General features: G+C 42.7%; 1 protein-coding gene and 1 pseudogene across 1 annotated transcript in view; one reads left to right on the forward strand and one right to left on the reverse strand.

The window, feature by feature from the left end:
* LOC135532479 (zinc finger protein 436-like) overlaps positions 1 to 23790 on the forward strand; it is a 781678-nt gene that overhangs the window by 591384 nt on the left and 166504 nt on the right. The gene's annotated exons all lie outside the window — the stretch shown is intronic.
* The window catches only part of LOC135525310 (zinc finger protein 850-like), a 138484-nt pseudogene continuing 123945 nt past the window's right edge, over positions 9252 to 23790 (reverse strand).

The following is a 23790-nucleotide window of genomic DNA, read 5'->3' on the forward strand; positions in this document are numbered from 1 at the left end:
CAATGTGGAGGCTATATACAGGGGGTACCAGTACAGAGTCAATGTGGAGGCTATATACAGGGGGTACCAGTACAGAGTCAATGTGGAGGCTATATACAGGGGGTACCAGTACAGAGTCAATGTGGAGGCTATATACAGGAGGTACCAGTACAGAGTCAATGTGGAGGCTATATACAGGAGGGTACCAGTACAGAGTCAATGTGGAGACTATATACAGGAGGCACCAGTACAGAGTCAATGTGGATATACAGGGGGTACCAGTATCAATGTAGAGGCTATACCAGTACAGAGTCAATGTAGAGGCTATATACAGGGGGTACCAGTACCGAGTCAATGTAGAGGCTATATACGGGGGGTACCAGTACAGAGTCAATGTGGAGGCTATATACAGGGGGTACCAGTACAGAGTCAATGTGGAGGCTATATACAGGGGGTACCAGTACAGAGTCAATGTGGAGGCTATATACAGGGGGTACCAGTACAAAGTCAATGTGGAGGCTATATACAGGGGGTACCAGTACAGAGTCAATGTGGAGGCTATATACAGGGGGTACCAGTACAGAGTCAATGTACTGAGGTACAAGTCAGGAGCAGGTGTTGAAATAGAAAACATGCAGCTTTATACAATTTGATTTAATGACCAAAAGCACAATTCTATTTTTGTAAGCATGAGACAAGTGTACGAGCATATAACACAGTGGCCTTCTCTCATGAACTTTAAGTAGCCTATATTTGTTGTGATATAATCCTTTTGAGACAGGATTGTGTCACGGATCTGGGGAAGTGGACCAAAGCATTTCTGCAGCATTGAAGGTCCTAAAGAACACAGTGGCCGTCATCATTCTTAAAAATGGAACGTTTGGAAGTTTGGAACCACCAAGACTCTTCCTAGTGCTGGCCGCCCAGCCAAATTGAACAATTGGGGGAGAAGGGCCTTGGTCAGGGAGGTAACCGAGAACCCGATGGTCACACTGACAGAGATCAAGAGTTCTCCTCTGTGGAGATGGGAGAACCTTCCAGAAGGACAACCATCTCTGCAGTACTTCACCAATTTGGCATTTTTGGTAGAGTCGCCAGACGGAAGCCACTTCTCAGTAAAAGGCACATGAAAGCCTGCTTGGAGTTTGCCAAAAGGCACCTAAAGGACTCTCAGACCATGAGAAACAAGATTCTCTGATCTGATGAAACCAAGATTGAACTCTTTGGACTGAATGCCAAGCATCAGGTCTGGAGGAAACCTGGTACCATCCCTACGGTGAAGTGTGGTGGTGGCAGCATCATGTTGTGGGGATATTTTTCAGCAGCAGGGACTGGGAGACTAGTCAGGATCGAGGAAAGATGAACGGAGCAAAGTACAGAGAGATAATTGATGAAAACCTGCTAAAGAGCACTCAGGACCTCAGACTGGGGCAAAGGTTCACCTTCCAACAGGACAACAACCCTAAGCACGAAGACATAGAAGTGGCTTTGGGTCAAGTCTCTGATTGTCTTTGAGTGGCCCAGCCAGAGCCCGGATTTGAACCCCATCGAACAACTCTGAAGAAATCCTGAAAATAGCTGCGCAGCGACGCTCTCTATCCAACCTGACAGATCTTGAGAGGATCTGCAGAGAAGAATGGGAGAAACTCCACAAATACAGGGGTGCCAAGATTGTAGTGTTATACCCAAGGCGGCTTGAGGCTATAATCACTGCCAAGGTGTTTCAACAAAGCACTGAGTTAAGGTTCTGAATACTTATTTAAATGTGATATTTCAGTTTTAATTTTTAAATGCATTTGCAAACTTTTCTAAATCCTGTTTTTGCTTCGTCATTATAGTGTGTTGTTGTGCAGATTAATTCAGATTTAATCCATTTTAGAATATTCCAGTAAATTCAGGAAGTAAACTGAAAATTCCAATTCTCATCTATGGTTTTCAATGAGGAAAATGTGGAATTTGGTTTACTTTCTGAATTGACTGGAATTGGAATGTAATTGACACCAACCCTGGTTTTACTACAAAGCTGTCAACGTCATCATTTAGTCAATCGATGTTATAATACATAACGCTCACAGATGTGCCTGTTCTCAGTCAGAGAACATTTTCTAATTGAATAAAACAGAATTAAACACATCAAATGTATTATGCACCTACATACAACTTCAACATGAACAACCTGGTTGATTCTCTGCTCAGCAACACTGACTGTGAATCAATCTGGTTGATTCTCTGGTTGATTCTCTGCTCAACAACACTGACTGTGAATCAATCTGGTTGATTCTCTGGTTGATTCTCTGCTCAACAACACTGACTGTGAATCAATCTGTGCTGCACCTTTGTCCTTGAGAGACTGGATGACGGCATCCTGCTCCCTCTTCCATAGTGAGAACACTGATGGCTCAACATGGTTTTCTGAGAGACTGGATGACGGCTGCCTGCTCCCTCTTCCATAGTGGGAACACTGATGGCTCAACATGGGCTTCCTGGTTATGAAAGAAAGTGTGATGGTCAATGGTAGCCACTCCCATTGTGTGAAGCAGTTGTAGTCTTTGTTGGCATGCATCCAGACCCCAGAATGGTAGTAGAAAGGAGCCTGTTCCCCGCTTGCTTCCTCATAATCATTGGCTGCCTCGACCCCTCCCCCACCTGACCACAGGACCAGCACTACTGTCTGATCTTCATTATTACAGCCTTCATCTCCATCCCTGGAGTCTCTTCACTGTCTGATCTTCATTCCTACAGCCTTCATCTCCGTCCCTGGAGTCTCTTCACTGTCTGACCTTCATTACCACCCCTGGAGTCTCTTCACCGAGTAAGTAAAGCTAGTATAAGAAACCTGTCCCATTCTACTTGTCTATTATCTTTGTTTGGAAATAGTCATTTATGTGACTTACTGATTTTCCCCCACAATTTATTTTAAGGATTTAGAAATATAGAAATAGTAGAACGAGTAATGTCAGAGCCTGGAATATAAATCTATACAGTTGGTTTACAATGTATATACATTTACATTTAAGTCATTTAGCAGACGCTCTTATCCAGAGCGACTTACAAATTGGTGAATTCACCTTCTGACATCAGTGGAACAGCCACTTTACAATAGTGCATCTAAATAATTTAAGGGGGGTGAGAAGGATTGCTTTATCCTATCCTAGGTATTCCTTGAAGAGGTGGGGTTTCAGGTGTCTCCGGAAGGTGGTGATTGACTCTGCTGTCCTGGCGTCGTGAGGGAGTTTGTTCCACCATTGGGGGGCCAGAGCAGCGAACAGTTTTGACTGGGCTGAGCGGGAACTATTCCTCAGTGGTAGGGAGGCGAAATGGATGCACGCAGTGCCCTTGTTTGGGTGTAGGGCCTGATCAGAGCCTGGAGGTACTGCGGTGCCGTTTCCCCCACACAGCTCCGTATGGTCTTGTAGCGGATGCGAGCTTCAACTGGAAGCCAGTGGAGAAATAGTGAGAGAACTTGGGAAGGTTGAACACCAGACGGGCTGCGGCGTTCTGGATGAGTTGTAGGGGTTTAATGGCACAGGCAGGGAGCCCAGCCAACAGCGGTGTGTCTAGACATCATGGACCGTATATGAATATAAAAGGTGTGTACAGCAGTAGTTATATAGGATGAGCCTTGACTAGAATACAGGGTGGAGTAATGGGTGAAAGACGGCTAGTAACAGGGACTAAAGTTCAGGACAGGGTACTGGTGACTATTGTTTTGACGTTGGCCTGGGGGTCGGTTTATGACAGTCACCCCCACCCCCCTTTTCCTCTCTCTACCCTACTGATGTTACATTTGAAAACCCCTTGGTTAACATGGAGATTCTGGGAACATCAGAAGGTGGGGGGAAATTAACTATATTCTGGTAATCTGACCAATTGAGCATATGCGGTGGTACTTATTGAATATGATGTCAGTTTGGTTGTCATCTGAGACATTCTCATCAATAATAAGATGACAAACTCTACAGTGGAAAGTCTACACATCAGAGTTATCGGTCTCACATGGAATTGTTGTTCAATTTAAATGTTTGATTTTAAAATTATTGGTGAAGAGATGAAATGTAATTTTAGCTTCCAAATGAGAGATTTGGGTTTTCATAAGGTTAGGGCTCTGCTCAATCAGTGGCCCGCCCCTGTGAAGAGACATGGGTTATAAAACTTTTCAGACACACCCTTCTCGCTCCACTATATAAAGCCTTGACGAAAATGTAACCTCGTGTTCCAAGTACATGAGGTCTGCAGCCTCTGCGTTAAAAGGACGAACATGTCAACTACAGTACGAAGCCAACCTCAGCGTGAGCTTTGGTTACAAATGGTATGAACTTTGAACTCTTATTCACTACAGAAGTGATACTTCTTCGCCGTTGAGTTAGCAACAGCAGCTGCAAACAAGGGTTAGGAAGGAACAGTTGTTCCACCATTGGGGGTAGTATAACTTTTCCAGACAACGCTAATCTTAGCGCTAACAGTTTTGACTGGGCTGAGCGGGAACACTGTACTTCCTCAGTGGTAGGGAGGCTAGCAGTTGTCCAGAGGTGGATGCTTAGAGTGATTATCTTTTACCGGGGTGTAGGGCCTGATCAGCCAGCTACTTGTCGTTTGGGTGTAGGGCCTTAACGAGGTTACTGCTAGTGCCGCTTCTTCCGATTTGAACTTCACAGCTCCGTAGGCAAGCACCATGGTCTTGTAGCGGATGCGATCTAAGCTTCAACTGGAAGCCAGTGGAGAGAGTAATCGGAGGAGCCCCGGGGTAGAAACTGACGTTGAGAGAACTTGGGAAGGTTGAACACCAATAAGATTCTTGCTACGGGTTCTGGATAAGTGTAGTCCACTTGTTTCCAATCTCTTTGCATTAGCGTAGCCTTTCTGTAGCCTGTCAACTATGTGTCTATCTATCCCTGTTCTCTCCTCTCTGCACAGGCAGGGAGCCCAGCCAACAGCGGTGTGTCTAGACATCATGGACCGTATATGAATATAAAGACAACACTGTGTGTCCAGCAGTAGTTATATAGGATGAGCCTTGACTGCTGTCACAGTTACCAGCCCTTTCAAGTCCTTATTATTTATCGCCCTCCAGGGTTCCCTCGGAGACTAATGGGTGATGCAGGACGGCTACTCTTACAGTCCTGGGCGACTTTTCCCCACGTTTAAACTCATTCCTCTCTGCCTCCTTCTTTCCACTCCTCTCCTCTTTTTGGGCAGGCAATCGTCATCTTTACTGATGCTGTTCTTCCACTAACCTCATTGTCCCTCCACTCCGACCACTACCTTGTATCCTTTTCCTCTCGCTCTCATCCAACACCTACTGGATGGTTACATTTGATAAACCTATCTCCTGATTCTGCCTCCCCAACCCTCCTCTCTTCCCTTTCTGCATCCTTTGACTCTCTATGTATCCTCCAGGCCGGCTGGTGAACACATCTTCAGAACAGTGCTCCGGGCAGCCGAGGTGGAGGGAAATTAACTATATTCTGGTAATCTGACCAATTGAGCATATGCGGGTCGGTATCTTATTGAATATGATGTCAGTTTGGTTGCTCTGACCTCAGATGAAATCTGCCCGACATTCTCTCTTCTCAGACCATTTCCGGAGACCTTCTCCCTTACACCTCGCTCATCAACTCTCCCTGACAGTGTCTTCAAGAAAGTTGCACCCCATCACTCGATCCCTCCGTGTCATACAGGTATCTTCACAAAACTCTTGAATTGTTGTTCCCGCTATTTAAATGTTTGATTTTCAAAACTTATTGGTGAAGAGATGAAATGTCTCATTTTAGCTTCCAAATGAACCATCAGATCCTCCTCTCCACCCTCTCCGAGTTGGGCATCTCCGGTGCGGCCCACGCTTGGATTGCACCTGACAGGTCGCTCCTACCAGGTGGCGTGGCGAGAATCTGTCTCCTCGCCACGCGCTCTCACCACTGGTGTCCCCCAGGGCTCTGTTCTAGGCCCTCTCCTATTCTCGCTATACACCAAGTCACTTGGCTCTGTCATAACCTCACATGGTCTTCCTATCATTGCTATGCAGACAACACAGTTAATCTTCTCTTTCCCCCTTCTGATGACCAGGTGGCGAAATCTCTGCCTGGCAGACATATCAAGAGACATGCTGGTTACCTAAACGGAGCTTTTCCTCCCAGGGACACACCATTGTGTCTTCTCCCCACTATAAGAAGGCGTGATCCTGGACAACATGTAACTAACATCAAGTGGCCCGTTCCTGTAGGTTCATGCTCTAAACATCCGCAGAGTACGACCCTGCCTCACACAGGAAGCGGCGCAGGTCCTAATCCAGGCATGTCATCTCCCGGCTGGATTACTGCAACTCGCTGTTGGCTGGGCTCCCTGCCTGTGCCATTAAACCCCTACAACTCATCCAGAACGCCGCAGCCCGTCTGGTGTTCAACCTTCCCAAGTTCTCTCACGTGCTCTCTCCACTGGCTTCCAGTTGAAGTTACATCCGCTACAAGACCATGGTGCTTGCCTACGGAGCTGTGAGGGGAACGGCACCGCAGTACCTCCAGGCTCTGATCAGGCCCTAACCCAAACAAGGGCACTCATCCACCTCTGGCCTGCTCGCCTCCCTACCACTGAGGAAGTACAGTTCCCGCTCACAAAAACTGTTCGCTATGGTGGAACTTCACGAGGACAGCGGAGTCTTCACCACCTTCCGGAGACACCTGAAACCCCACCTCTTCAAGGAATACCTAGGATAGGATAAAGCAATCCTTCTCACCCCCCTTATGATTTAGATGCAGTAAAGTGGCTGTTCCACTGATGTCAAGGGAATTCACCAATTTGTAAGTCGCTCTGGATAAGAGAAATGACTTAAATGTAAAATGTAAATGTAACAGACAGAGTATCCAGTCTATCACACAGCGACGTTACTACAACGTATCCAATTGACCACCAGAGACATTCTTCAAAGGACTCGGTTTGGCAACACGGCCTTCCATCTACCACCAACCTACCGAAGCGAGTAAATATTTATTGCATTTTCCTTTTCCAAATGGGTGGTAATTTAGGAAGCATAGGATATTGTATTTACGATAGCACAGCTTTTACCTTTGTTACTCAGTCTTCCCGCTCTTTCACTCAAACCCAGCCCTTTTCTTTTGTGTAACTAACTGTCATATCTGTTCCGCCCGCAAGGGATCAAGTTAATCAAGTTATGATTAATTATGTGTATATGTAATTCTGTGTGATTAGTTAGGTATTTAGTAAATAAATAATTAAACCCAATTTTGTATTGCTGATTCAACTTGTTAGCCAGGGTTCGTGAAGATAATAATTTGGGCACGCTTTTCATCCGGAGGTGAAAATACTGCCCCCTGCACAAGAGGTTAACAAACTATAGTTTTGGCAAGTTGGTTAGGACTTCTACTTTGTGCATGACACAAGTAATTCTTCCAACAATTGTTTAGACAGATTATTTCACTGAAAATTCACTGTATCACCATTCCAGTGGGTCTGAAGTTTACATACACTAAGTTGACTGTGCCTTTATTAAACAGCTTGGAAAATTCCAGAAAATTGCCATGGCTTTAGAAGCTTCTGATTATTCTAATTGACATCATTTGAGTCAATTGGAGTTGTACCCGTGGATTTATTTCAAGGCCTACCTTCAAACTCGGTGTCTCTTTGCTTGACATCATTGGAAAATCAAAAAAAATCAGCCTTGACCTCAGATGAAAGAATCTAGACCTCCACAAGTCTGGTTCATCCTTGGGAGCAATTTTCAAACGCCTGAAGGTACCACGTTTATCTGTACAAATAATAGTATGCAAGTATAAACACCATGGGACCACGCAGCCATCATACCTCTCAGGAAGAAGACCCGTTCTGTCGCCTAGAGATGAAAGTGCTTTGGTGCAAATCAATCCCAGAACAACAGCAAAGGACCTTGTGAAGATGCTGGAGGAAACAGGTAAAAAAGTCTCTATAGCCACAGTAAAACGAGTCCTATATCAACATAACCTGAAAGGCCGTTCAGCAAGGAAGAAGCCACTGCTCCAAAACCGCCATTATAAAAAAGTCAGACTACGGTTTGCAACTGCACATGGGGACAAAGATTGTACTTTGTAGAAATGTACTCTATTCTCATGAAACAAAAATAGAACTGTTTGTCCATAATGCCCATTGTAATGTTTGGAGGAAAAATGGGGGTGGCTTGCAAGCCGGAGAACACCATCCCAACCGTGAAGCACGGGGGTGACAGCATCATGTTGTGGGGGTGCTTTGCTGCAGGAGGGACTGGTTGCACTTCACAAAATAGATGGCTTCATGAGGATGGAAAATTATGTGGATATATTGAAACAACATCTCAAGACATCAGTCAGGAAGTTAAAGCTTGGTCGCAAATGGGTCTTCCAAATGGACAATGACGCCAAGCATACTTCCAAAGTTCTGACAAAATGGCATAAGGACAACAAAGTCAAGGTATTGGAGTGGGCATCACAACTCCCTGACCATAATGCTATATAAAACAGATCATTTTTACCCTTTTAAAAATATTGGGAGGTCCAGGGGATGTCTGTCTTTGAAAGGGTCATTGTAATATTTAAGATGTCCCCTTTACTGATGACCTAAACCTAAAAGTCAAGGGGTCTGAAAACTTTCCAAAGAAACTGTAAGTGATTGAGGAGAGAGCATAATTGCTATATTCTAATTAAAATCATTGACCCATAAGGGAACACATGACCAAAGCAATGCGTGACCCATGCAGAATTAAAACTATATTCATCTTAATGAGAAATATAATCAAATAAACAAATGTTTGCATAACCAAAGACATGAAAACAGGTGGGAACATTGTATTTAGCTAGGATTTCATAAGGCCAGGAATGTCATTGAGAATAACAATAGACAATAGTTAATGTTGCTAGTTTAGGGATGAAGATAGTGAAGGTTCATCAATGTTAAGCATGTTTTTTAATTTGACGTGGAAACAATGTTTATTCAACCAGTGGGAGTCTTGTAAAAGCCCACAGGAAAGTGGAATGAGGAACTCTTCATTGAGACAATCATGAAACAGCAATCTGTGGGTGAGTTGTAGTGGATACTATAATATAAGGATCTGCTGGAGTCCAAGTCAAACCAAGATTCTTCATTTCTGAGATCAGAGAGAACAACAGAGTTTGGTATTTGGGATTATACTAGGATCCCCATGAGCTGTTGCAAAAGCAGCAGCTACCCCTCCTGCAGTCAACACAAAACATGACACATAATTGTCACGTCTCTCATTGGAAGGCATGGACCAAAGCGCAGCGTGGTAAGTGTTCATGATTTTTATTTAATCAAAAAACATTCAAACAAAATAACAAAGAGAAGAACGAACCGTTCTGTTTGGCAAATCAACGATACAGAAAACAAATCCCCCAAAAATACAGGTGGAAAAAGGCTGCCTAAATATGATTCACAATTAGAGACAACGATAGACAGCTGCCTCCGATTGGGAACCACACTCGGCCAGAAACAAAGAAATACAAAAACACAGAAAAAGGAACATAGAATGCCCACCCGAGTCACAGCCGCTCTGTTCTGGGCCAGCTGCAGCTTTACTAGGTCTTTCCGTGCAGCACTGGACCACACGACTGGACAATAATCAAGATTAAACAAAACTAGAAGCTGCAGAACTTGCTTTGTGGAGAGTAGTGTCAAAAAAGCAGAGCATCTCTTTATTACCTCTCCCCAGCTTTACAACCATTGAATCTATATGTTTTGACCATGACAGTTTACAATCTCAGGTAATGCCAAGTAATTTAGTCTCCTCAACTTGTTCAACAGCCACACAATTCATTACCAGATTCAGCTGAGGTCTAGAACTTGAGGGATGATTTGTACCAAATACAATGCTCTTAGTTTTAGAGATGTTCAGGACCAGATTATTACTGGCCATGCATTCCAAAACAGACTGCAACTATTTGTTAAGGGTTTCAGTGACTTCAATAGCTGTGGTTGCTGATGCTTATATAGTTGAATCATCAGCATACATGGACACACATGCTTTGTTTAATGCCAGTGGCAGGCCATTGGTAAAAATAGAAAAGAGTAGAGGGCCTAGAGAGCTGCCCTGCGGTACATCACACTTCATATGTTTGACATTAGAGAAGCTTCCATTAAAAACCATCTGAGTTCTATTAGATTGACAGCTCTGAATCCACATTATGGCAGAGGTTGAAAAGCCATAGCACAAACATTCTTAAACAACAGGTTATGGTCAATAATATCAAAGGCTGCACTGAAATCGAACAATAGAGCTCCCACAATCTTCTTGTTATCAATTTCTCTCAACCAATCATCAGTCATTTGTGTCAGTGCAGTTCATGTTGTGAGCCCTTCTCTATAAGCATGCTGAAAGTCTGTTGTTCATTTGTTGACAGAAATATAGCATTGTATTTGTTCAAAGACAATTTTTTCCAACAGGTTGCTAAGAGCTGGCAGCAAGCTTATAGGTCTGCTGTTAGAACCAGTAAAGGCTGCTTTACCACTCTTGGGTAGTGAATTACTTTGGCTTCCCTCCAGGCCTGAGAACAAAGACCTTCCTCTAGGCTCATATTAAAAATATGTCCTCAGTAGCTTTCCATCTAAGTTGTCAATGCCAGGAGGTTTGTCATTATTGATCAATAACAATTTTTCCACCTCTCCCACACTAACTTCACAAAAATCAAAACCTGCACTGCTTTTCTTTCATGATGTTTTTTTACACGTTTTTTTTTCATCATTCTTTATATCATTGATCTTGGCTTCATAATAAAGTTGATTATTTTTGTTGCGTTTGGTCACATAATTTCTCAATTTGCAGTACATAAAACAGCCAGCCAGATGTGCAGCCAGACTTATTAGCCACTCCTTTTGCCCCAACTCTTTCAAACATACAGTTTTTAAATTCCTCATCAATCCATGGAGCCTTAACATATCTAACAGTCCGTTCCTTAACAGGTACATGTTTATCAATAATTGGAAGAAGCAATTTCATCTGGTAAAAACAGGTAAAGATATAATAAGGCAACAATATAAGACAACGGGAGCACTGTGTATGTTCTCTGATGAATTGCAAGAAAAATGAGATGTGAAATATCAATATACACGCTAAGAGAAGTAATTTCTCTCTCCTGTGTAGATTCTCTAATGACGTTTAAGTGATTGTTATGAGTAATATGTTTTCCCAAAGTCTAAGCTTTTGTATGCTTTCTCCTCTGTGTCATGCTCTTTCAGGCTTCCTAAATGGGCAAATGCTTTGCACCCTGGGAGGAGTGGTAATGCATCTCACCTCTGTGTATTTTCTCATGTTGGTTCAGGCTGTTTTTCTGGTTAAAACTCCTTCCACACTGGGAGCAGTGGAAAGGCTTCTCCCCTGTGTGTATTCTTTCATGTTTTTTCAGATCCCCTGACTGGCTGAAACGCTTGCCACACTGGGAGCAGTGGTAAGGCTTCTCCCCTGTGTGTACAAGCTCATGAGCTTTCAGGATTCCTGACTGGTTGAAACACTTGCCACACTGGGAGCAGTGGTAAGGCTTCTCCCCTGTGTGTATTCTTTCATGTTTTTTCAGATCCCCTGACTTGCTGAAACACTTGCCACACTGGGAGCAGTGGTAAGGCTTCTCCCCTGTGTGTACAAGTTCATGTTGTTTCAGGGTCCCTAACCGGTTAAAACATTTGCCACACTGGGAGCAGTGGTAAGGCTTCTCACCTGTGTGTATTCTTTCGTGGTCTTTTAGATGCCCCGACTGGTTAAAACACTTGCCACACTGGGAGCAGTGGTAAGGCTTCTCCCCTGTGTGTATTCTTTTGTGGTCTTTCAGATGCCCAGACTGGTTAAAACACTTGCCACACTGGGAGCAGTGGTAAGGCTTCTCTCCTGTGTGAATTCTCTCATGCCGTTTCAGCTCCCTTGACTGGTCGAAACTCTTTCCACACTGGGAGCAGTGGAAAGGCTTCTCCCCTGTGTGTCTTCTCTCGTGTTTTTTCAGATCCCCTGACCAGTAGAAACACTTTCCACACTGGGCGCAGTGGTACGGCTTCTCCCCTGTGTGTATTCTCTCATGTTGTTTCAGGTTCCCTAACCGGTTAAAACACTTGCCACACTGGGAGCAGTGGTAAGGCTTCTCCCCTGTGTGAATGTTCTCATGTTGTTTCAGGTTCCCTAAATCTTTAAAACTCTTTCCACACTGGGAGCAGTCGTAAGACTTCTCCCCTGTGTGTATTTTCTCATGTTGTTTCACGTCCCATAACCGGTTACAACCCTTTCCACACTGGGAGCACTGGTGTCGTCTTGCGGGTTTGGAAGTCCCTGGCTCTGTTTCCACTGAGTCTGGTCTTTCTCCTGCCAAAGACAGTTTATTTTTTTAAATAGATACCCGAATGAAACCTCCACACAATAAAACAATAGTGCTACGAGAGTAAATCCTAATCAGATCTCTCAATAACCTGAGGCCAGTTTTAACAATCTTAGTGTGATTTTAAAACAAATGTAGAGCTTCCTGGTAATTACTTATATGTTTACACTACTTATTTTATTCACCCTGTTTTACAAGTCAGAACACAAAAAACTAGACAGTTCTAGGACACTGAAGACACAGACGTCGCTGGATTCCAATTGAACAGGTGGTTCTACATATATAACTTTCATAGCTGTATGATACAGAATGCGACCTACACACTTCCTTAAACATCAAATAACTAAAGAAGTAATTTTGTGTGATAGTCAAAAACTTGTTTTTACATCGAAGACAAAGCACATCAGTCAAATCTCCCCGTTGTCGAATGGGATCGACACCTACTGTTTAAATGGACCAATTTCTTATTTAGACGTTGACAGGTTTTCAACATTTTGACTATCGCTGATGTCATATTTTGGCTAAAGTAAAAAACAAGGTGAAATATTTGGAAAGATGTTCCTAAAACTGATAGTAACTACAATAAACAAAAATATAAATGCAACATGTAAAGTGTTGGATGTTTCATGAGCTGAAACAAAATATTGCAGAATTGTTTACATCCCTGTTAGTAAACATTTCTCCTTTGCCAAGAAAATTAATCCACCTGACAGGTGTGGCATATCAAGCTGATTAAACAGCATGATCATTACACAGGTGCACCTTGTGCTGGGAGAATAAAAGGCCACACTAAAATGTGCAGTTTTGTCACACAACACAATGCCACAGGTGTCTCAAGTTGAGGGAGCGTGCAATTGGCATGCTGACTGCAAGAATATCCACTAGAGCTGTTACCAGATAATTGAATGTTCAATTCTCTACCAGAAGCTGCCTCCAACATCATTTTAGAGAATTTGGCAGTACATCCAACTGGCCTCATAACCACAGACCACATATAACAACGCAGAGTACAGGCCTCGGGGTAATGCTCATTCCTTCGACGATAAACGCGAATCCAACCATCACCCCTGGACACAAAACCGCAACTTGTCAGTGAAGAGCACTTTTTACCAGTCCTGTCTGGTCCAGTGACGGTGGGTTTGTGCCCAGAGGTGACGTTGTTGCCAGTGATGTCTAGTGAGGACCTGCCTTACAACAGGCCTACAAGCCCTCAGTCCAGCCTCTCTCAGCCTATTGAGGACAGTCTGAGCACTGATGGAGGGATTGTGCGTTCCTGGTGTAACTTGGGCAGTTGTTGTTGCCATCCTGTACCTGTCCCGCAGGTGTGATGTCCGGATGTACCGATCCTGTGCAGGTGTTGTTACACGTGGTCTGCCACTGCGAGGACGATGAGCTGTCCATCCTGTCTCACTGTAGCGCTGCCTTAGGCGTCTCACAGTACGGAAAGGCCTCTTTAGTGTCCTAGGTTTTCATAACTGTAACCTTAAACAGTGTTTAAACCCTTTACAATGAAGATCAGTGATGTTATTTGGAATTTTACAAATAATCTTTGAAAGACAAGGTCCTGAAAAAGACCCGTACATTTTTTTGCTGAGTTTATTTTGTATATGTTTTTTTCTCAAACATAAATAAACAACTCCAGGTGAAAGACAAAGGCCATAGCTGTAATAAAATAACAAATGAACTGGCAAAGCAGCAGAGCGAGGCCCGCATCCAGCAACGTCACGAGTCACGTTTTGCAGCCGTTTCAGTACAGCACTACAGGGAGAGAGAGGGAGAGCAGCTGTTATAGTACAACACTACAGGGAGAGAGAGGGAGAGCAGCTGTTTCAGTACAGCACTACAGGGAGAGAGAGAGGGGGAGAGCAGCTGTTTCAGTACAGCACTACATGGAGAGAGAGGGAGAGCAGCTGTTTCAGTACAGCACTACAGGGAGAGAGAGGGGTACAGCAGGGGGAGAGAGGGCAGCTGTTTCAGTACAGCACTACAGGGAGAGAGAGGGGGAGCAGCTGTTTACAGTACAGAGCACTACAGGGGAGAGCAGCTGTTTCAGTACAGCACTACAGGGAGAGAGGGGAGAGAGCAGCTGTTTCAGTTACAGCACTACAGGGAGAGAGAGGGAGAGCAGCTGTTTCAGTACAGCACTACAGGGAGAGAGAGGGAGAGCAGCTGTTTCAGTACAGCACTACAGGGAGAGAGATGGAGAGCAGCTGTTTCAGTACAGCACTACAGGGAGAGAGAGGGAGAGCAGCCGTTTCAGTACAGCACTACAGGGAGAGAGAATCCACGGGAAAACATCCACTGGACTAGTTTCAATGTATGGGATCACCTAGGAGTTTAAACTTCTCCTTTAAAGCATCAGACTCCATAATGTTTCATCATTAGATGCTACAGTCCTACTTTAACCTGTTTGGGATAGGGGGCAGCATTTTCACGTTCAGATGAAGTGTGCCCAGAGTAAACTTCCTGCTCCTCAGGCCCAGAAGCTAATATATGCATATTATTATGCACATTGGAAAGAAATACTCTGAAGTTTCTAAAACTGTTTGAATGATGCTTGTGAGTATAACAGAACTCATATGGCAGGCAAAAACCTAAGAAAAATCCAACCAGGAAGTGGGAAATCTGAGGTTTGTCATTTTTCAACTCATTGCCTATCAAATATACATTGTCTTTGGGGTCATATTGCACATCCTTCGGTGTCCACTAGATGTCAACAGTCTTTAGAATGTTGTTTGAGGCTTCTACTGTGAAGGAGGGCGGAATGAGAGCTGTTTCAACCAGAGGTCTGCCAGAGTAGCATGAGCTGATCACGCGCTTACACATGAGAGCGACCTGCGTTCCATTGCAATTCTAAAGACAAAGAATTCTCTGCTTGGAACATTGTTGAAGATTTATGTTCACAACATCCTAAAGATAGATTCTACACATCGTTTGACATGTTTCTACGAATTGTAATATAACTTTTTGAATTTTTCATCTGAACATTCGCCTGGACTTGCCCACGCCTCGTGAGTTTGGATTTCTTTACCAAACACATTAACATTAACACATTTACAAAAGGAGGTATTTGGACATAAATGATGGACTTCATCAAAAAAAAAAAACATTTATTGTGGAACTGGGATTCCTGGGAGTGCATTCTGATGAAGATCATCAAAGGTAAGTGAATATTTATAATGCTATTTCTGACTCCACAACATGGCGGGTATCTGAATGGCTTGTTGTTGTGTCTGAGCGCCATACTCAGATTATTGCATGGTTTGCTTTTTTCCGTAAAAGTTTTTTTGAAATCTGACACAGCAGTTGAATTAAGGAGAAGTATATCTATAATTATGTGCATAATACTTGTATCTTTTATTAAAGTTAATGAGTATTTCTGTAAATTGATGTGGCTCTCTGAAAATTTGCCGGATGTTTTCGAGGCACAACATAACTGACCATAAAGCGCCAATGTAACCTGAGATTTTTAGATATATATATGAACTTTTTCGAACATAACATACATGTATTGTGTAACATGAAGTCCTATGAGTGCCACCTGATAAAGATCATCAAAGGTTAGTGATTAATTTTATCTCTATTTTTGCTTTTTGTGACTCCTCTCTTTGGCTGGAAAATGGCTGTTTGTGTTTTTGTGACGAGGCTCTGATCTAACATAATTATATGGTGTACATTTGCAGAAAACCTTTTTTGAAATCGGACACGATGGGGAGATTAACAACAAGCTAAGCTTTAATTTGGTGTATTGCACTTGTGAATGCATGAAAGTTACATATTTAAAAAATATATTTTTGAATTTCGGAATGTTAGCCATAAGAAGTTCAGACTCCATAATGTTTCATCATTAGATGCTACAGGCCTCCTTTAAGACCCCATAATGTTTCATCATTAGATGCTACAGTCCTCCTTTAAGACCCCATAATGTTTCATCATTAGATGCTACAGGCCTCCTTTAAGACTCCATAATGTTTCATCATTAGATGCTACAGGCCTCCATTAAGACTCCATAATGTTTCATCATTAGATGCTACAGGCCTCCATTAAGACTCCATAATGTTTCATCATTAGATGCTACAGTCCTCCTTTATACTCCATCATGTTCGGAATGTATCTGGAAGCGCTTCTCTATCTATTCTACTCTCATCCTTTCAGTTTTAATAATATTTAATAATAATAATAATAATAATAATAATAATAAATGTTATAATAGGTAATAACTAGCGACCCAAACAAAATATTTCTTTACCCCCCTCTAACAATACCGCTACAGAATTAGCATAGTAGGCCATGTAATTTAAGGTAATCTGAAATATTTAGGACTAACTTATTCCTTGCCACCCATTCTGAAACTCACTGCAGCTCTTTGTTAAGTGTTGCTGTCATTTCAGTTTCCGTGGTAGCTGACGTGTATAGTGTTGAGTCATCCGCATACAGACACACTGGCTTTACTCAAATGTCGTTGGCATCTTTGATGAAAACCTGCTTCAGAGCAGAACCTGCTGCTTGAACAGAGTTCTGAGTAGAGGGTCTGAATACTTAAGTAAATGTAATAGCGTAAACAGCGGAAATGGCCTCAAGCACAAGATAAAAATCCCAGGACGGGACGAGCTGTTTGGGTACTGGGCGTAGGTGACCCTTCATAAAACAACAGATCAGGGGGTTCCACTGTATTGTTGTTGCAGCCTAAATGGCAGACAAATACACCTTTAGAGTTGAAAAGGCTTTCCTTGATGATATGTTGTGTTTCCTTCGTCAGAAAGCAGAGTAGCTCTGAAACAGAGCAACAAAGGGACTGATTTGTTTCTGATCTCATCATCTGTTAAATACACAGACCCCTTATTGTGCTATAGTGTGTGTGTGGCTTTAGCACTCTGAATATAGTTAATTATCAAGGAGGACGGTCATGTGTGTTGAGAAGTAGAGGATCACTAGTTTGAGTCCAGTATGGGGACAGCGGAGGAAACTAAACTGTTAGCAGCACACTGTCATCAGTTACATATGAAATCAATAAAGTTAGTAATTTCCAAATGAAACCATGTTCTTTAAGGTCTATATGTTGGAGTTCAGGCTTTATTTGATTTGACCTATTAGAGTAGGAAATTAAATTAATTTTGTCCATTACAGAGATGGAGGACAAGACAAAAAAAAATAAGCTTGTTTTAAAATATATATTTGCCATGTTTAACAAGTCCCGTAGATCAGATGTTAATGAAGCAACATTTTAGTGTATGGAGTTTTGTCTGCCTCTTCTAGAGTCTTGTAAAGAAAGGGGATTGACTGGAACAGGCAATGTACAATCCATAATGTATTTAGGGAAGGTTTCTGGAAAACATGCACCTTACATTGGTTCATCTTGAAACTTTCTCTCTAAAGCGAACTTTCATCAAGGTTTTATATGGTCTATTGGTTTCTCTCTTTTCATTGGCACAATCCTTTTTCAGTGTTATGATATTCATAACATGCATATCTTCCTGCCAACAGAACTCTGCTGGTTGTCCTGGTAACAGATACCAGTGGGCAGATCTATTGTATTTGTTCAAACTAAACTACAGCACTTACTTTGATGTGTCAAATCTGATGCTTTCTTCTCTTCTCCACCTCTCACAGTTCCACTCAGCCCCGTTGTTTTCCTGCAGTCCACCAGCAGCACAAACAACCTCTTCATACCCAGCAGTAAGGCGCTACCGGGAGAGGCACAACACGGGGACTCCGGGAGAGAGGAAGGGCTAGCGTTGTCCTGGTAACCATAAAGAGGGGACACAGACACATATCATTATGGATGCTGATGTCACTGTTGTCATGAAGTGCTCTACAGAAATACAGCCCAGACCCAGATAGAGCAAGCTGTATGCTAGACCAGACCAAGCTGTACCATCTGGTGTTCTGATCTGGAGAGACTCTTCTCTGCCTCGTCAGCATCAGGATGTTGTTGAGGCTCCCCAGAGGATCCATAATAGTCATGTCTCTCTTCTGTGTGAACAAGAACATCAAACAGATAGTTAACTTATGACCGTCTATTAAAATCATAGGGTCTTAGACGAGGCATTAATCTCTCTAAACAGGGCCTAAAATGCAAATGTTAAAGGGTAGTTCCACGAAATGGGTGCCTTTTGCATCCCTTTGATATTTTAAGTATAAATTATGCTCCAATATTGCATTTTAAAAGCCTGTTATACTAGATGAGATGCACTTTAATGTAGACCACGTGGAGAATTTAATACATCCAATTTAAAAGATCCCAAAATATATGTACCAAAGGCAGATTGACACTTTAACAATTTATAAAGTACTGAACAACATATTCAAGTGTAGAATTTCATTAGAATGCCCCTTCAAACTCCACATTAGTTCAACAACTGCATAGTTTGTGCCCCTGTTTAAGACAGTACTCACTGGTGTTAATCAGATATGCTGTCTCCTCCTCTTTCACACTCAAAACGTCTTCCTTCTTCACCTCTTCTGCGATAGCATCCTCTTCCTCTCTAAAATGTTCTTCCTCAATAACATCATCTTCTTCTTTCACGACAATGTTCAGCCCCAAAGCTTCATTCTGCATACAGCAGGCCTCCTTTCTTTAGCAAGGGAGTAGTTTAGTGAACTCATGGTCCGGGATGTTAGAATTAGCGACTAGCCTGGTGCTAGGCTCAGTATCAATGTTTAATAACTTTGCAAATTGAACAAGCAAAATAGGTTAAAGTTAACCAGTTGATACGTCAAATGAACTGCGTTAACAACACTGAGATTAGCTAATGTACATTAATAATGTCTAAAGCGTCAATCTTTCGGTTTTATGTTGGCTAGCAAGCTACCGAGGTGCTTGAAAGAGGAGCCGTGTTGTTGTTCCTGAAGAAGCGTCCCGTCCAGTCCATTATACGTCACGCAAGAATCATCACCTGAAAGACGCCCATCGCCATCTGCTGACTGGAGTGGGTAACGCAGTTTGGAAACAATAGTTACTTCACTTTTTGCATTGGATAGAGCATCATAATAATTTAACAATAAGCTGATATATTTTCTCTTACGTCTTACAAATAATATGTTACTGTACACAGACGTAGAAGCATAATATGAATATGTGGATGATGAATAAATACTTCTACGAATAGGTTGTGTTTTAATGCACATTTGCTCTGTTCATTTTTCACATTCGTTTTTATCTAAATGTGACGGTACTCATCCCTTAAAGCTACGCTCTTTAAGATACAAATCATCCTGTAAACCAGGGGTGGGCAACTCCAGTCCTCGGGGCCTGATTGATGTCACACTTTTTCTCCATCCCGAGCAAACACCGCTGATTAATCAAACTGCATTCTAAACTGCAGAGCATGATTAGGTGATTATTGGAGTCTGGTGTGTTAGCTGGGGCAAAGCTGTGACACTAATCGGGCCCTCGAGGACTGGAATTGCCCAACCCCGCTGTAAACAATATCGCAAATGTATCACATGCAAATATAACTTGATAATCTGTGGTGCTTTACACTGAGTTGACAAAACATTAAGAATACCTACTCCTCCCATGACATAAACTGACTAGGTGAATCCAGGCTAAAGCTATGATCCCTTATTGATGCCACTATATAAATCCACTTCAGTCAGTGTAGATGAAGGGGAGGAGATGGCTTAAATAAGGATTTTAAAGCCTTGAGACAAATGAGACATGGATTGTGCATGTGTGCCATTCAGAGGGTGAATGGGGAAGACAAAATAGTTAAGAGCCTTTGAACAGGGTATGGTAGTTTGTCCCAGGCGTAGGTTTGTGTCAAGAACTGCAACGCTGCTGGGGTTTTCCAGCTTCCCATCTGATTTGTTTTCTCATGAGCATGGCCTTATTTCTACTCCAGCATATTGGATGACTGTCATTCATATTCCATTCACCCTGTTCAATGTAACAGCAACAGGTTTAGGCTACTATGTGATACTAGAATTTTATGAGATAGTTACAACCTAGCCTATGAATGGAAGTTTAGAACGTAGGTGCACACAGGTCGAGATACGTTTTGTAGGTGACAGACAGTGACACATGGACAGACAGTCGTGAAGACATCACCAACTAATTATTATGGTCCAAACACACCAAGACAGTCATGAAGAGGGCACGACAACAACTTTTCCACCTCAGGAGAGTGAAAAGATTTGGCATGGGTCCCCAGATCCTCAAAAAGTTCTACAGCTGCACCATCGAGAGCATCCTGACCGGTTGCATCACCGCCTGGTATGGCAACTGCTCGGCATCTGACCGTAATGCACTACAGAGGGTTGTGACCATCACTGGGGTCAAGCTTCCTGTCATTATGGACCTATATAAAGAAAGTCCAAAAAATCAGATACTCCAGTCACCCAAGTCATAGACTGTTTTCTCTGCTCCCGCACGTCAAGCGGTACCGGAGCACCAAGTCTAGAACCAAAAGGCTCCTTAACAGCTTCTACCCCCAAGCCATAAGACTGCTGAACAATTCATTAAATGGCCACCGGACTATTTACATTGACCCCTCCATTTGTTTTGTACACTGCTGCTACTCGCTGTTTATTATCTATGAAATGTCACTTCACACCTACCTACATGTACAAACTACCTTGACTAATCTGTACCCCCGCACACTGACTCGGTACCAGTACCCCCTGTATATAGCCTTATTATTGTTATTTTATTGTGTTACTTTTTATATTTTTTTACTTTAGTTCATTTGCTCAAATTTTCTTAACTCTTCTTGAACTCTACTGTTAGTTAAAGGGCTTGTAAGTAAACATTTCACTGTAAGGTCTACACTTGTATTCGGCGCATGTGACAAATAAAGTTTGATTTTATTTGACAAATTCAGGTATGTTTATCCTGTTTTTTCTGTTTAAGAAACCTTTGTCAACAGAATCGGCAGAATGAATACACCACAGTTCACTTTCATAACAGCCACGTTGTATTCCTTCTCTCCTCCTCTCACCTTTTCCCTTCGCTTCTGGACTTCAATGCACAACACATCAGCTGTATGTGACCAGGAAAGAAAACATTTACAAGCCAAACCATTTCATAACTGAAACACACAGCCTACATCGTTGTCACCATATTAGCTAAAGTAACATCATAGTCAACATAGCTAATAGAACTAACGCATTAGTAAACCTGCTACAATCATGCAGTAACGTTACAGTGTACAGTCAGTAAGCAGTTTAGCATTTACATTGGTGGGCCCCGGAGGCAATACATTTATAAAACCAAAAGCTTACCTTGACTTGGAAGAGTTCCAGTGTTGTGTTGGATAGTCATAGCCAGCTAGCATCCCTCTGTTTGAGCAGGGTGTTTCAGTAGGCTAAACTAGCTAGCTGCATTTGCTAGCTAAGTAAGTGAAAATGAAAGTGGAAAATAAATGACAATATATCTCTCTCTATTGCTTCTCCTTCATTTTGAAATAAATTAATTTGTTCAAAACCTTTCAACAATTATCTTTCTCTCTCTTTTAGTCAACTACTCACCACATGTTATACACTGCAGTGCTAGCTAGCTGTAGCTTATGCTTTCAGTACTAGATACATTCTCTGATCCTTTCATTGGATGGACAACATGTCAGTTCATGCTGCAAGAGCTCTGATAGGTTGAATGACGTCCTCCGGAAGTTGTCATAATTACTGATTAAGTCTATGGAAGGGCTTGGGATCCATGAGCCTCCTAGGTTTTGTATTGAAGTCAATGTACCCTGAGGAGGATGGAAAATAGTATGTTTTATTCAATTATTTGGTGATGTGATTATATTTAGTATAGTTTTTCCAGAAATTATGTTTTTAATGTTTTACCAATTTATTTTGTTCTGAAAATCACTTAGGAGGATGGTCCTCCCCTTTCTCCTCTGAGGAGCCTCCACTGAACCCAAAGGACATCCAGCCAACTTGACACAATGGTGGGAAACATTGGAGTCAACGTGTGTCAGCATCCCTGTGGAAAGCTTTGGACACCTTGAAGAGTTCATGCCCCGACGAATTCAGTCTCTTCTGAGGGAAAGGGGGAGGTTCCTAGTCCATATTAGGATGTTTTTTTTCCTCCAAATGTTTGGTATGATGAGTGTATATATAAAAAGAAAATATTGCATGACCAAAAGCACAATTCTATTTTTAAAAAATTGACTAGGGTACAAGCGTATGTGTGTTCTCTCAAGAGCTTTAAGTAGCCTATATTTGATGTGATATTTTCCTTTGGAGACAGGATTGCGTCATGGCACCGATCTGGGGAAGTGAACCAAACACATTTCTGCAGTATTGAAGGTCCCCATCATTCTTAAAAGGAAGAAGGTTGAAACCACCAAGACCCTTCCTACTGCTGGCTGCTCCGACAAAACAAACAATCGGGGGAGAAGGGCCTTGGTCAGGGAGGTGACCAGGAACCCAATGGTCACTCTGACAGAGCTCCTCTGTGGAGATGGGAGAACCTTCCAGATGGACAACCATCTCTGCATCACTCCACCAATCAGGACTTTATGGTAGAGTGGCCAGACGGAAGCCACTCCTCAGAAAAAGGCACATGAAAGCCTGCTTGGAGTTTGCTAAAAGGCACCTAAAGGAGTCTCACACCATGAGTAACAAAATTCTCTGGTCTGATGAAACCAAGATTGAACTCTTTGGCCTGAATGCCAAGCATCACGTCTGGAGGAAACCTGTCACCATCCCTACGGTGAAGTGTGGTGGTGGCAGTAACATGCTGTGGGGATATTTTTCAGCAGCATGGACTGGGAGACTCGTCAGGATCAAGGGAAAGATGAACGGAGCATTGTTGAAAACTTGCTCCAGAGCACTCAGGACCTCAGACTGGGGCAAAGGTTAACCTTCCAATAGGACAATGACACTAAGCACAAAGCCAAGACAACTCAGAAGTGGCTTTGGAAGATGTCTCTGAATGTCCTTGAGTGGCCCAGCCAGACCCCGGATTTGAACCCGATCGAACATCTCTGGAGAGACCTGAAAATAGCTGTGTAGCGATGCTCCCCATCCAACCTGACAGAGCTTGAGAGGATCTGCAGAGAAGAATGGGAGAAACATGAGGCTCATGCTGCCCTCAAGGGCACATTGACATATTTTTCACCAAATCGTCTCTGGGGTTCAAACCAGAGACCTTTCAGTTACTGGCCCAACACCATTATCCGCTAGGCTACGTGCAGCAGGAGCCCCATGTTGACAAGAGAGCCCATCTTTATTTCTCCCTCATTATGAACATTCATATTGGTCAACAGTCCTACTGTGTGTATTGAACATTCATATAGGACTGGAGCAGCTAGCTAACTGGCTACTGATCAACCTATTGTGTGTATTGAACATTCCTATTGGACAGCCTTACCTATAGAGTAGCACCACCACCCATCAGCCCGTTCTCTTCTTGATGTCAAAGCTGCAGTGTATTGTTGCTATAGGAGTTTATGATTAATAATCCTATTTCAAGACACACTAAGATGTCACCATACATTTCCTTTAAAGCCCCTCTGTCAGATATAAATCATCA

This window comes from Oncorhynchus masou, chromosome 5 (genome assembly GCF_036934945.1).
Source record: "Oncorhynchus masou masou isolate Uvic2021 chromosome 5, UVic_Omas_1.1, whole genome shotgun sequence".
Classification (NCBI taxonomy): Eukaryota; Metazoa; Chordata; class Actinopteri; order Salmoniformes; family Salmonidae; genus Oncorhynchus; species Oncorhynchus masou.